The sequence below is a fragment of the Astatotilapia calliptera genome, chromosome 23 (assembly GCF_964374335.1).
Source record: "Astatotilapia calliptera chromosome 23, fAstCal68.1, whole genome shotgun sequence".
NCBI lineage: Eukaryota > Metazoa > Chordata > Actinopteri > Cichliformes > Cichlidae > Astatotilapia > Astatotilapia calliptera.
The window spans coordinates 4,648,966-4,662,461 of NC_137443.1; the positions used below are offsets into that span (position 1 = coordinate 4,648,966).

The 13,496-nt window shown below is 41.8% G+C and overlaps 1 protein-coding gene across 2 annotated transcripts in view; it reads right to left on the reverse strand.

The window, feature by feature from the left end:
* The window catches only part of agbl4 (AGBL carboxypeptidase 4), a 359,648-nt gene that overhangs the window by 253,689 nt on the left and 92,463 nt on the right, over positions 1 to 13,496 (reverse strand). The window lies entirely within an intron of this gene.

The following is a 13,496-nucleotide window of genomic DNA, read 5'->3' on the forward strand; positions in this document are numbered from 1 at the left end:
TAGCCGTAAAACACACTGCAGTTTTTATCCATTTCACAAAATAGCTGTCTGTCTTAAAATAATACTGAATTAATAAGTGGAGATGTGGGGAAAGAACCTCATAATAGTCAGCCAAAAAAACAAAGCTAGATTTGAAAGTACGGTTATCTTCTTCTGCGAAAGACAAAGCCAAGCTGTAATCATCAGCACTGAATGAATCCATGGCGTCCGAGTCACCACAACAATATGTAAGTTGAAATTTAAAGCTAAAAATCAAAAATTGGATCAATCTTAATAATGTAAATCTATTTTTATTTTAGGCCTGATATATATATATATATATATATATATATATATATATATATATATATATATATATATATATATGTGTGTGTGTGAAATACATATATATGTGTGTGTGTGTGTGTGTGTGTGTGTGTGTGTGTGTGTGTGTGTGTGTGTGTGTGTGTAGTTAAGCAGTAGTGACACTACAGTTTTAGCTGCACTGCATTTTAGCTCAAAGTCAAACAGCAGCAGCTTCAGTTGCCACAGGGGGAGCTATTGATGTTTTAGAAGGCTACTCATTGTACAGTATTATAATAGCTCTGTGTGTGTGTGTGTGAGTGAGTGAGAGAGAGGAACAGGAGGACTGTGAGTTAGTGAGTGTGGATGTGTATTTGTGTGTTCTGGTCCTCAGCCAGAGATGTTAGCCAGAGGTTATTTGGCAAAAACAGCAATATGCACTTTGTTTTTTACTGTTTAACGGGAGCATGCTACTCAGTCTACCCATTTTAAACAGAAGATCTCGAAACAGTCAAACTGCAAATGATCCAGCGTACTTCAACTTTCATCAGCATAATGGCTACAAATGCAACTAAACTGAAAACTCAATAAGAGGGTGAAATGAGGACACGTATGGGTGGTTAGAGTTAAATGCAACACACATCAGTAAGTCAGTTAATCCCTTTTTGAATTTGGCAAAGACAGCTTCCTATGCACATTTCTCAATGTATCTTAAATGTAGTTTCAACAACTTTCTTTACTATTTGTTTGTACATAAAAAATATTAAATGTACATTACCAGAAGCCAAAAGCATTCGTTATAATCACTTATAACTGACACAGTGACAGTTATAATTAAAATAGACTATTTTAGGCTTAACGATATAGATAGCACAGACAAATCAAAAATATGTAGGGACTAAATTAATCCGTGTTTGATTAGATTTGAGATATTGATTTAGAAGTAACCAGTAACAGTAACCACTAGTAATTGAAAGAATGAGCCTACAACAGTACAATTATGGCTTTTCTTTTTTTGCCCTCTTTGGATTCATTTGTGCGGCTGACCAATATGGCCATAAATGCTCTGCCAAATGTTTACGATTGTAAACTTGAAAAACTAAAACAGAGACATAGGGGGGTGGAACCGGTGAATGGAAGAACATAGCCAGTATCATGCACAGCATTTTGGTTGGTATCATCTATTTTCACGTGCTGCCACCTCCTTCAGATGACATCATGCACTTTGTAATAGATGGCAAGAATGACAGAGATTATGACTCTATAGTCACCTAATCTGACACAGAGACCATCGTAACTGAGAAAGACACTGTGCTGTCTGAAGGCCCAGACTTTAGAAAAAAATATATCTGTCATCCCCTGTTACTATACCAGGGATGTGTCCTGAATGCAACTCTACAGACAAACTTAAAAGTTAACAAAACCAAGACTCACACAGTTTTTTTCTGGCTGTCTACCACACAGACTGATGTAAAAATCAAGGATAGGGCAGAGAATATTGAGGAAATACAATGGGCTGTGCTTAATGGAGACCCTGGAGATGACTAAACAAAGGCTCGCATTGCTGGCAAACGAACTAATAAGACGCAGAAGCCAAAAGAATAAATGTCCCGTTCTCCAAAGAACCATCCAAGATCTACAACCAACTGCAGTGCAGTAACATATTGTGAGCTGACTCGCCGAAAATAAGCGTAGTAGACAAGCAAAGGAGAAACAGAAGCATCACATAACACTCATTCTCAATGCTAATGGAGTTGAGGGCAGAATGCCACAACAGAACTCAGACAAAATCAGACATTTGGACTGCATCACATTCAGAGCTACAGGTTAAAGAGAAAGTGGTAACACATAAAACCACCAATGTAGGTGAACAAGCTGCCAGAAGAAAAAAACTTAAGAGGAATATAATGTTTGTGTCAATACTAAAGGACAGCTCTATGCTAGCTACTAATCAAAGAAACTATAGTGGCACCAGTATTAACTGACTTACCCTTTTAATTCCTATATAGGTGCAGGTAATGGTGTATTTATGCATGTATATATGATGCAGTTATTACCTGAGTTTCTATTTTAATCATTTTAAGACCTGCTAAGGAGCAGATTATTTTTATTGTGTCTTGATATGTAAAACAGATGAGCGTGCACTTTACTTTTACAGTAACTGTATACTTAAATGATTCAGTTCCTGTCATTTATACAGTAGTCTGAAACAAATAAGGCTGAACATCAGCTCTTTGCACCTCTGTTTTCTTGTGAGGATTGTTTTGTCCTCGTCTTAGACTCCATCAAAATCTTCCTCAGTTCACACCCCTACACTGACTTATTGCCTGCAGTAATAAAGGTGCTAGCTACTGATGTTGACTGACGTTCTGTGCGTGTGCGTGTGCGTGCGTGCGTGCGTGCGTGTGTGTGTGTGTGTGTGTGTGTGTGTGTGTGTAAAACCTAAGGGCACAAACAACAACCTAAGGTGCAGGATGTGCTGGCTAGACATCTGTTGTTAGTGGTGGAAGGTAAGTGAGTTTGACAGAGCTGAGATTGAACAGGAGGCATTCTGCCATCCAGGTGAAGACAAAGTCCACACACACACACACACACACACACACACACACACACACACACACACACACACACACACACACACACACACACACACACACACACACACACAAGTTCTCTCACTTAACCTTAATGAGTAGTGAGGGCCAAATGCAGAGCAAAATGGATAGAAACATGTACGAGTAGACGCTTCAAAACGGTAACATAATCATAAACATCACTAACACATCAGAAAAAAGAAATAAAGGAAATAAATATGCTGAAGTAAAAAATAAAAGCTGTCAAAACCACTGAAAACTAAAACTTTTATAAGCCTTTTTCAAAAAACATATCTGAAAAACATTTAAAAGAACTAAAGCTTTTCAAGGTTTCATAGAAACTGTGCATTGATATGTACACAGCTATGCCTCCTGGCCTGTACTTCAGGCAGGTCCAGCGGGAGTACTATCACAGCATTATGGCATAAATGAGCTCCTTACATATGCAGCGGCAGGCAGAAAGAGGCACTTTTATTACTGAGTTCCAAGAATATGAACTTTTCACCGCCGTTACTGTCCTGACTAGTCAGATCATTATTTGTTACTATAAGAGAAGCCTCGTGTGCTGCTGCTGCTGCTAGAAAATGTTGTACTTCTCTCTTATCTTGTGGGATGCAAAGATTTTATATGCTAAAAACCTGCAGCTTATCATCTCAACTAACAAAACTACCTAGTAGTAAATCACTTTTTTCTCAGGATTTCATACAATACTGGACAATGACATACACGGGTTGCCCAGAAAGTGTGTTGTGTTGAGCAGCCAGTGATGTGTTCCCTGTGCGGTGGCCACTGCTATCTGCCGTGTGCCCGCAGCTACAGTGTGTTCCCTATTTTATCACTTTCATCTAAAAGAACCACACTCACAGCTGGAGAAAGGTGACCCGACTGCTAATCAACCACTAGAGCCTCGGTGTGCCACCACGTGTGTGTGCATGTGCCCCTTCATGTGTATTTGTAGATGCTCATAGGTTCTGCAGCGTGCAGCTCTTTACAATCCGTCTCTGAAATGATCTCAAAAATCCTTTCTAAAAGGAGGGAAAAATTCCACTGCTCACTTTTCTGCCAGTCCTCTATTCCCTTATTCCTGCCTCTCTCCAGCTGAGTATTAAATTCAGCAACTGAGAAGGTGACCTGCGTGCTCTGCCATAAAGAGCAGGGGAGCGGAGGAGAGAGAAGTGGGGGAGGAGGAGGAAGAGAGAGGCGAGGAAGGGGAGCTGAGTGGAGGCTGCTGGATCAGCAGAATCTGAGTGTTTAGAGACACACATATGTGTATGTGTGTGCACCCACTTTCTCGGTCTCTCTTGCACACATCCTCCCACCCACATGTACACACACACACACGCAGTATTGAACCCTCCTCCTCAGTGGTGAGGCGTCTGGGGAGCCCAAGGGCGAGCGTTCGGCTGTCACCCTCCCCCACTTCCTCCTCTCATCACTCCCTCCACCCCTCGTGTGAGCCGCACCCCTGAGCCACCGCACAGCAAGACACAGACCTGCTGCCAACTATCACTGCCGCAGCTATAACACACATACGCATGTACAGAGGCACATGAACACACAGCCTCTAACACACAAACTCACCAACTCCCCATTTCACACAAAGCACTTTGATTCTAACACATAAATGTGCAAAAGCCCTCAGTCTCCCTCTCTGCCTCCACTCTGTCAAATCTCTGCCTTCACACTAAACAGCTCCGTGGGGATTGACGGGCAGGCGGGCAGAAAGGAAATAAATATGTTTCTTGACGACAGCACAGTTTTCTGACAGCACTTTGGCACTGGGCTGGGCTGCTGTGCTTCGATGCAGGCTGAGGGAAGCGTGAGCTGTAAGTGGATGTTTGTTCTAACTAACTGGGACCAAGCTGGGACGTTTTAATGTTTGTGCATCATTAGGGCCTTCTCTTTGCCTTCAGAGAAGTATCCTCTGGCTTTGGAACCACTGATAAACAGATTCATTACCATTTACAATATCTCCAGGGCGTACACACAAATATGGAACCAGTGCATGCATTCAAAGGTAGATTTTTATTCACTACAGATACATTTTGATAATGATAATAATAAAAAAGGAGCCGAGTAGAACATTTTTTCTACTACTACTACTAATCTACTACTGCCCTGTCGATTGTGATGAAGTAACTAATCTATTAGCAAGCCAGCTAGCCCCGCGCTTCTCCAAAAAGGATGCTATCCCAAAGTTGGTAAGTGGACTGGTTCTTACAGAGCACTTCTACCCTACTCGGTTTATGCAAGATGTCTCATTTAACCATTCATACAAGCACATTTTTCTGTGTCCAAGAGCTTTCTATCTGACTCTCACACTCTGATGAACACATCGGAAGCAACTCAGGGTTCATTAGTAGACTGCATTAGTCAGCTCTGGACTAGCACGAGAGCTAATGTCATCAGTTGCAGTTCAGGATGGCGAAGCTGGATGCAGGATCAAAGATTCACTTAGGAGATCTTCATCAGACATATCTGTATTCAAGACAGTGTGCAGGAGTTTGATTTAATGGCATGCAGAGATGTTAGTTAGTTGTCTATGGCAGCGGTCCCCAACCCCCGGGACAAGGGCCGGTAGCACTCCATGAGTCATTTGGTACGGGGCCATGAGAATTGAGGCTTGGGTGTGAAATTTATGGTTTTCTGTTTTTTTTCGTTAACTCGGTTTCCCTGGGTCTTTTCCCATGTTGTAGTTGTGTCTTATTTTAAAATAAATATTTACACGTTACCATAGCGACCAGAGAGCATTAAGGAGCAGAGGGGAGGACGTTACTCTCAATGTTGTTGGCGCATTTCAGGAGGACGCTGCTAATAAAGTTACACAATTCCACAGTGAATTTGCATTTGTTATTATATTTACAAAATACCACAGTTTTTGTCTTGGTCGTATCATTTTATTTTGTTGTATTTATCCGCGACACCTTAAAGGCTGGTCTGTGGAAATATTGTCTGACATTGAACCGGTCCGTGGCGCAAAAAAGGTTGGGGACCGCTGGTCTATGGGACACTTTACAGAGACTCCCCAGCACATTGAAAAATTACACTAAAGGGATCCCACAGATGCCTGCAGAGCCTGACCACCAATCAGCAAGTGACATTTGACTAACAAACTGCACTTTTAATTATTTTCCAAATCTTTGCTGAATATCTGAGCCTCCAAAGAAGAAAATTTCTCTTATTCTTTAAGCTAAACTTCATTATGATATTTATGAGTTTGACAAAAGCCTCTTTCCACATGTTAAATGCCGAACATTAATTTAGCACATGGCCATTTATGGTAGCTGAACAACGTGACTGACAACATTTGCCAGAGAAGAAGAAGATAATCTCAGTGCTTTAATGTTTACTTTTGTCTTGGCATAGCAGTCTGTTCTCGTTGCTGGAGAGTGGTGGAGATGAGCAGTTTGACTGAGTCTGCTAATTTCTCCAATCCAGGGTGACTCACTGGGAGCGAGATAGGCTGAAAGATAGCGAGACACAGAGATGGAAAGAGGGGCGGAGATGGCAGATGGGTCATGGAACATTTGGGACAAGGCGGCCGTATCAAGGTTGGTGCGTGCGTCTGTGCGTGTATGTGTGTGAGAGACGGAGAGTGTGAGTGGGTGGGTGTTATACAGGAAGGAAGCCCAAACAGCCGGTGCAGTTTGCCCATCTAATCACATCAGTCAGAGAGGGACGGAGGGAGAAAGAGAAAGTGAGGGAGACAAAGAGAGAGAGAGAGCCCTCAGAGGAACAGATGTAATTTCAGAGCACCAAAAAAACAGCTTAAAATGGTCCTGATCACATTAGCTAGCCATCACAAAATAGAATTTCTGCACTGCCACAGTGAATGCCCATTACAAATTACTTAGGCACTGCAGACCCGTAACTCAATAGCAGGGAAGGGCAGGTAGGGCGAGGAGGGCAAACAGAGGGGCAGAGATGGCCGATCGATACTTATCAGTAATAATTATATCCTTCCTCCCACTTCTCCATCCCTCCCTCCCTCCGCTCCGCTCCGCACCCTCAACCCTTAGTGAAGCACATATCTTACATTAATCATAGGGAGATTTTTTCTGCTCGATAAGATAATTAACATTATGGGGGGTCGAAGGAAATCCCGATGATGTGAGGCAGTGGTCCAGCGCTAAGCCTGCCAGGAGTATCCCAGGCTCCAAAAGTGCTGAAGGCAGCACACACAGGCACGAGGCCGTAACGCCATGAAGCCATTTTCACACATGCACTGCGACATAAGTTTTCCAGATATTACCCAGTGGTGCTGTATGTGAGAGGAAAAAATGTCTAAATCCATCCGAGTTGGATGTTAAATGGCTTTTACCCTGACAGTTCCCTAGTACAAAGTCATGTAATGTTTGATTGAGCCCATGTGTGAATAGAGCGAGTAACTGTCTGGGGAATTAAGTGAATGGCAATCATATGTCCTGCCTCCTGCATGCTGCATGTGTCAACATATCCAAAAATGAAGGTGAGTAATTCCAGGAACACACAAAAAGTCCTGTTGTGAAAAAAGGCAACCCCAGGCAACACTTGGACCTGACTGTTCACCAAAGTTCACGTCTGAAAGCAGCTTGAGTAACTGCACAACAGGCTATTAGATTTAAGGGTCAGTGTTAGAATAAACGGACAAAAAAATGAGGAAAAGGTAAATAAAAAAGAAAAAGAAAAGAAATTTTTCCCTTCTCTGTTGTATGTTATTCATCAAAGGCAAATAAAAGCCCGGAGAAATCCATCATAGCAGACTATTTGAACCATAGAAATAAAGATTATGTAAAGTGGCTGGAAGCACAGCAGGTAGAGAGATGAAATGGAAAACAAATAAATCAACATCTAGGAAAATAACACTGTTTGTCCTTTATCTGTACCCGTTTGCACTCTACCTTGTTCTTGATATTTTTATTGTGACTATCGTTGAGCTGTAGGTCCACTCACTCAGTTCATTGTACCCATAGGACTGAGGCATGAGCTGAAAGGGTACTTGTCGAGCCTTTGCTTTAAGACTAATGCTATTAGCATCAATGTGCTAATTTGGGAACTAGTAAGAAATAGAGGTATCTGTGCGCTTGTCTTCTCTTCATCTGATCAGACAGATGTATTGCTGGTGAGGTCAATGTTTGAGGTTGTTTATCTTTCTGTTGCTAGCGATCATTAAAATCACTGGAAGATCTGTGAACTTATAATGATACCACAAGCAACTATTATTGTGATCCACATCCACGAGCCACTAGGTGCACCTGTTCCAAGTAGTCATTAACGCGAAAATCAAATCAGCCAATCAATGTAACTCAATACAGACAAAAAAAAAAAAGGTGATTTAGTGGCTTTAAATGTGTTTTTGTTGCCAGGAAAGCTGATCTGAGTATTTTTAAGAAGATGTTCGCCACACAACCACTTCATGTGATGACAGAATCGAGTGAAATAGAGAAAATATGAAGTGAGTAGCAGTTCTGTGGTTGATGTCAGAGGACACAGGAGGAATGGCTAGACTTCTTCAAGCTGAGAGGTAGGCAGCAATAACTTAAATAACCAAAAATAAATTAGTCAAAAGGTGGAAAAATCTATTTAGACAACAAGAAAGGTTACATTTCACTCTGTGTTATACTTGTATGACTATGCATGTGACGAATAAAGAACCTTGAACCTTGAAGAAAGATCATTTTTGTTGTTGTTGTTATTGTTGTGGTTTTTTGCTGACCTTCAGTGAATAACCATCTCACCCTGCTGCAGTGATTCATAAGAGTTCTTCTGTACACCGTGACATTGCATTTAGTGTGGTTACAGTTGCGACAGAAACAGGATCAGCTACTAAGAAAACATCTATTCAGATATGCTTCACTGGATCATATTTTCTTAGGGTTTTATACTTGTTCGACAAAAAAACATAAGACAAACCAGAAAAACTTCAATAGTTAGATTACTATAATTTCAAACATATATGTACTAATTATAGTTGCTAGTCCATCAGCTAAAAAAGACCGTTTTCCAACTGAGCTGCCAAAAGATAGGACAAATATTCTCTAGAAGCCTGACATAAGACTTGTCAGTTAGAAGAAAATGGCAGAACGGGGATTAACATGATGGAAAGCACAACTGCGGAAAGATAGGAAAAGAGAAAAGGACATATACAGAAGAGGAGAAAGAGCAGGACAAGGACAGAGAACGTACTCAAATCTACACTGCGTTTACGCCTGACAGGACGCTCTTATTTTCTCCACTGACAGAAGCACCACGCACACAAACCAACTCCTCTGCCCACACAACCACAAAAAGCGAGCATCTCTGCAACATTAACACTGGACTTATTTAAGGTTAATTAGGAGAAGTGGTTTGGAACTAACTTCCTGGTGTTAAGCACTCTGAAGCAGTGAGTGCCTGCTGAATGGCCCTGAGGTTGGGATTTAAATCTTACTGAAGCCAAAACTGCCCCTTAGAGTTTTTTACAGTCTCTTTTAATGACGTGTGCAGACGCGGCTAAGGTTGCGATATGAGCAGGTCACCGGTTCAGAAATGGCAAGCGGCTTGGAAAAAGAGAAAATGAGGGACGCTGTTGTCTCCTTCAACAACTGCTGTCAAGGTGCCCTTGAGCAAGGTCAGTGCGTGACGCGATAATCTCAACAGAGGGAATGACTATTAAGAGAAAAAAGCAAGCAGCTCATAGAGAGACTTGAGGAAAGTGGATAATTTGAGACACTGAAAGCAAGGTTCAGTATCGAGCAAAGTCACAAAAAGGAATAAGACAGCAAGAAGTCAGGCCTTTCAAAAGTCCCCGGGTGGTTTAACTCCTCAGGTAACAGCTTCCTAATGACAAACTGGTCTGATAAGCAGCTTGTCATTCCATAGCATAACCCTCACTCAGGAAGGCCACCGTTAGACTGACAGCACACAGAGTCCACCACTGATCTTCCAGTTAGACGTGGGATTTAGGTTCTCAAGGCTAAATGGTGGTGACAGTGAAGCCATCCATTACATATGATCACTCCCTGTGGAGGATTACTCTTCATATACTGTAGTCCTGAAGATAAAAGGGAACATTGGCTACAAGCACTTAAAATTATAGTTTCAGATGCAGACAATGGAAAGAAGACCACTGCCAATAAAGGAACAATAATGACATTTAGAGGTCATGAACTGTGTTAGTATGAACGATAAATAAAGGTAAATGAACTCTTCAGACATAGTGGCTACTGCACAGAATCGTTTACTGTACTTGCACATTTACGCACACACGCACGTTGGGCTCACGAGGGAAGCTGTATCCAGTAGGTTCATTAGTCAGTGTGTTGTGTGGTAATAGTGTGGGACAGGTGATGGAGCAGGGTGTGATGATGCATCAACAACATCAGCCCTGGGTGGTGCCACCTGCAGAGGTAGCAGATGGCACACATGACTGGAGAGGAGCGACATACTCGCGCGCGCACGCACACACACACACACACACACACACACACACACACACACACACACACACACACACACACACACACACACACACACACACACACACACACACACACACACAAATGCATGTATGCAAATTACACATGCAAAATTCCTTTTTGCAGTGAACGCCCCCCAACATGTGCATTATAAAAACATGGACTGTGCATGCTCAGGTTTACGTGCATAAAAAGACAAAGAAAACTGTTTAACATACTCACAAACTACTAATGTGTTTATATGGATCAACAAATGCACTGTCCCTGTAAAAAGGCATTAGACGTTCGCCCTCAACCTCAACTCACACTCTCCCTCTGTGCCTCTGGGGGTCTTTATTACTACCACCCTGTGCTCTCATTTAGTCTTTCTTGCATTCAGTTCTGCCTTCACAAAGAATTTCATAAGGTCCCAAAGTTAAAGTTTAAATAGGTTCCCATATCATTTTATACAAAGCATTAATGTTACCCTAAATTTGCTGTTAGGCAAGTTATCAATAGTCTTATTCTAATGCACCACCATACTTGGGGAGAGACACGATAGAAAAATCCAATATGGTCTATGTTTTGCACAGAGAATGAAGTGTAATTGCTGAAAATCTCAATCAATTCTCCCAGCCTGTTTCTCATTCACTCCTGGCGGCTAACTGCTATCTTCAGCCATTCTTCCTCAGAACTAGTAATTTCATGTAATCACTGAAGTGATCAGTAGAAGGTATGCCAGTGCTCAGTCAAATATCAGCTATCTCAATGATGGCAGCCGCTTTGCCTCTGGGAGAGCACGAAAGGTGTGCCTGGAGGCTGGACGTGACATTTGGTTGGCTGAAATTAGCATAATCGCTCTGATGGGGAGCCAATCACGGCAATTGCGGCAACAATACAACTGATTAATGCTGTGGGAAAAACCTCATCATTATAATCAAGTTTCTGAGAGCTACTGTACTTTCTGTTTTTAGTCCAGACACACACACACACATACCCTTCTCCCCATGAACACCCACTGTGAAGTCTGAGCTAATCATGTGTTGCACTGCCATATTACTGTAGGCCTGCCAAGCTCGGTCTACTTTATTAAAATCGTTAATTTAAAAGCTATCCCAGACACATTAATGTATTGATAACAAGCAGAGAAAATGGATTATTTAACTAAAAGCCATTTGTACATTTAGTCTTTGTTACAGCTGGGAATTTACTTATTATCTGTTTCTGAGATTAATTTAAATGAGTTACATCACAGCCCACAAACCTGACTAAAAAAACATAATGAAATAATAGGAATCATATTTGTCCAAAGAAGAAATTTCAGACTGTTTTTGTTTGTTTTAAGGCAGGTGATGAGATGGCAAAATGGCTTTCCAGCCGTCACATTCCTGAGTACCAGATCAAATTCACGCAAAGCTCATCACAAATGTATACTGCAGCAACTGGAGTTCAACCAACCACGGCGGCAGAGAGAGCAAGTGAGGCGGAGGCAGAAATCGTGCCGAGCAAGCCGCTTCATTTCTCCGGCACCTTCCCTTTGTTGTAAATAAAACATTATTTCAGATGTTCAATTAAGATAAGTACCCTTAATTTAAGACCTCAGTCAATGTGCTGCCATCATTATTCAGCCCACAGAGCGCCTGGGCCACAGCTCCAGCTCTGGACTAGCACACAATCACTCAGGGCCTCTGCAAGCAGGGGGAAATCGCAGTCAATTTCTGGAGCACTCATTTGCTTAACAAGGGGGAAATCAGAGAGAGCTGAGGCGGAGAAAAGAGGAGAGGAGAGGAGACCAGAGCAGAGCAGAAGAAAGGAGGGCAAAGGAGAAGAGAGGCTCTATATTTAAAGGAGAGTATGTGTTTTAAGATCTGTAGGTAGATATATCCAAAATACTGGAAACTATGACCACTCTCTGGAAGTGCCAAATCGCAACTTCCAGGGCAGATACATCAAGTCCTTGACAGTCTAAAAAGCTTCTGAGCTCTCATCTGATTGTGTAAGGACTTTGTTTGTACTTCGTTACAGTGCTGATACAAGATTAGATAAACAATGCACTATCTGCACCCTGCATCTGTTTGACTCTGCAAAGTGCACTTTCCAATTCTACTGATGACCTTCACAGAGGACTGGTTGGCAGACACTCGAACTCAGGAGGAAGTAAAATGAAGGACAAACCTATAGGAGAGTGCACACATAAAGGCATTTGTGAACACAAAGCTGCATATATTCATCAAGCAGACATTATCAGGTAATGTCAGAAAGGCTTCAGAGCGCATACAGAAAATTCTATACAAAAAAGAAAACAGCCAAGTAAGAGGAAATTCACTTTCGAGTGGAAGGGACAGAAATGAATTTTTTAAAAAAAGGTTAAATGAGCAGAATAATTCAATGGGGCTCGGGCGCAAACAGAATTAAAGGGAGGCAGCAAAGCCAGGCCACCAAAATAGAAAGGTGTACATGGTTACCGTGTTCTGTCGAATAAATTTAGGAGTAGGAGTTTCCGTTTCTCATTGAAATGCAGTATTCATCAGTTTAATACCTCCCTGAAGGGTAACAGTAAGCTCGTGTACCTCTGGAGGCTGAACAAAAGTGAAAGCTCTCAAGGTCTGTAGTGGATCCAAGAGCCATGGTCACTGGAACCAACGTGTCCTATATATAGCTTTGCTCTGCTTTACTCTGTATTGCTCTGCTCCATCATATTAGTCCACCGTTTGAGTTATAAGGACAGACGGCCTCTTTTTTATTCTCTCTTCCAACCACACTGACAAGGCATTGGCATTAAAAAGTGCAAAACAAGCAAGTTGGGCTTGCTTCTGCTTGTGTGCAACTGTATCGGTACTTGGTTGTTAAAATAATTATTTTAAGTTAAGTAACCACTTTAATTTGCAGCATGGCAAAAAAAACAAACAGAGAAACTCGCAAGACCTTGCACATCTATTCCGAGCCAGAGCTTCTCACCTTCTTTACTCCAGCTAGTGTTAATTTGCAAATTCATTAGCAAGAAGTCATATGAAGATGCGTTGTGCATTTGTCTTCCACCAGTTTCCATATTCTTGAGGGGAAAGATTAACCGAGTCATAGCTGGGAGGAAAATAAATGAAAACTATCCCCCCTAAATGTTTTAAACTAACAGAGAAAGAAAAGTAATCAACTGTGACCCTGCTCGCAGAATCCTTTCAGCTTCAGGATGCTCCACAGACGTGAG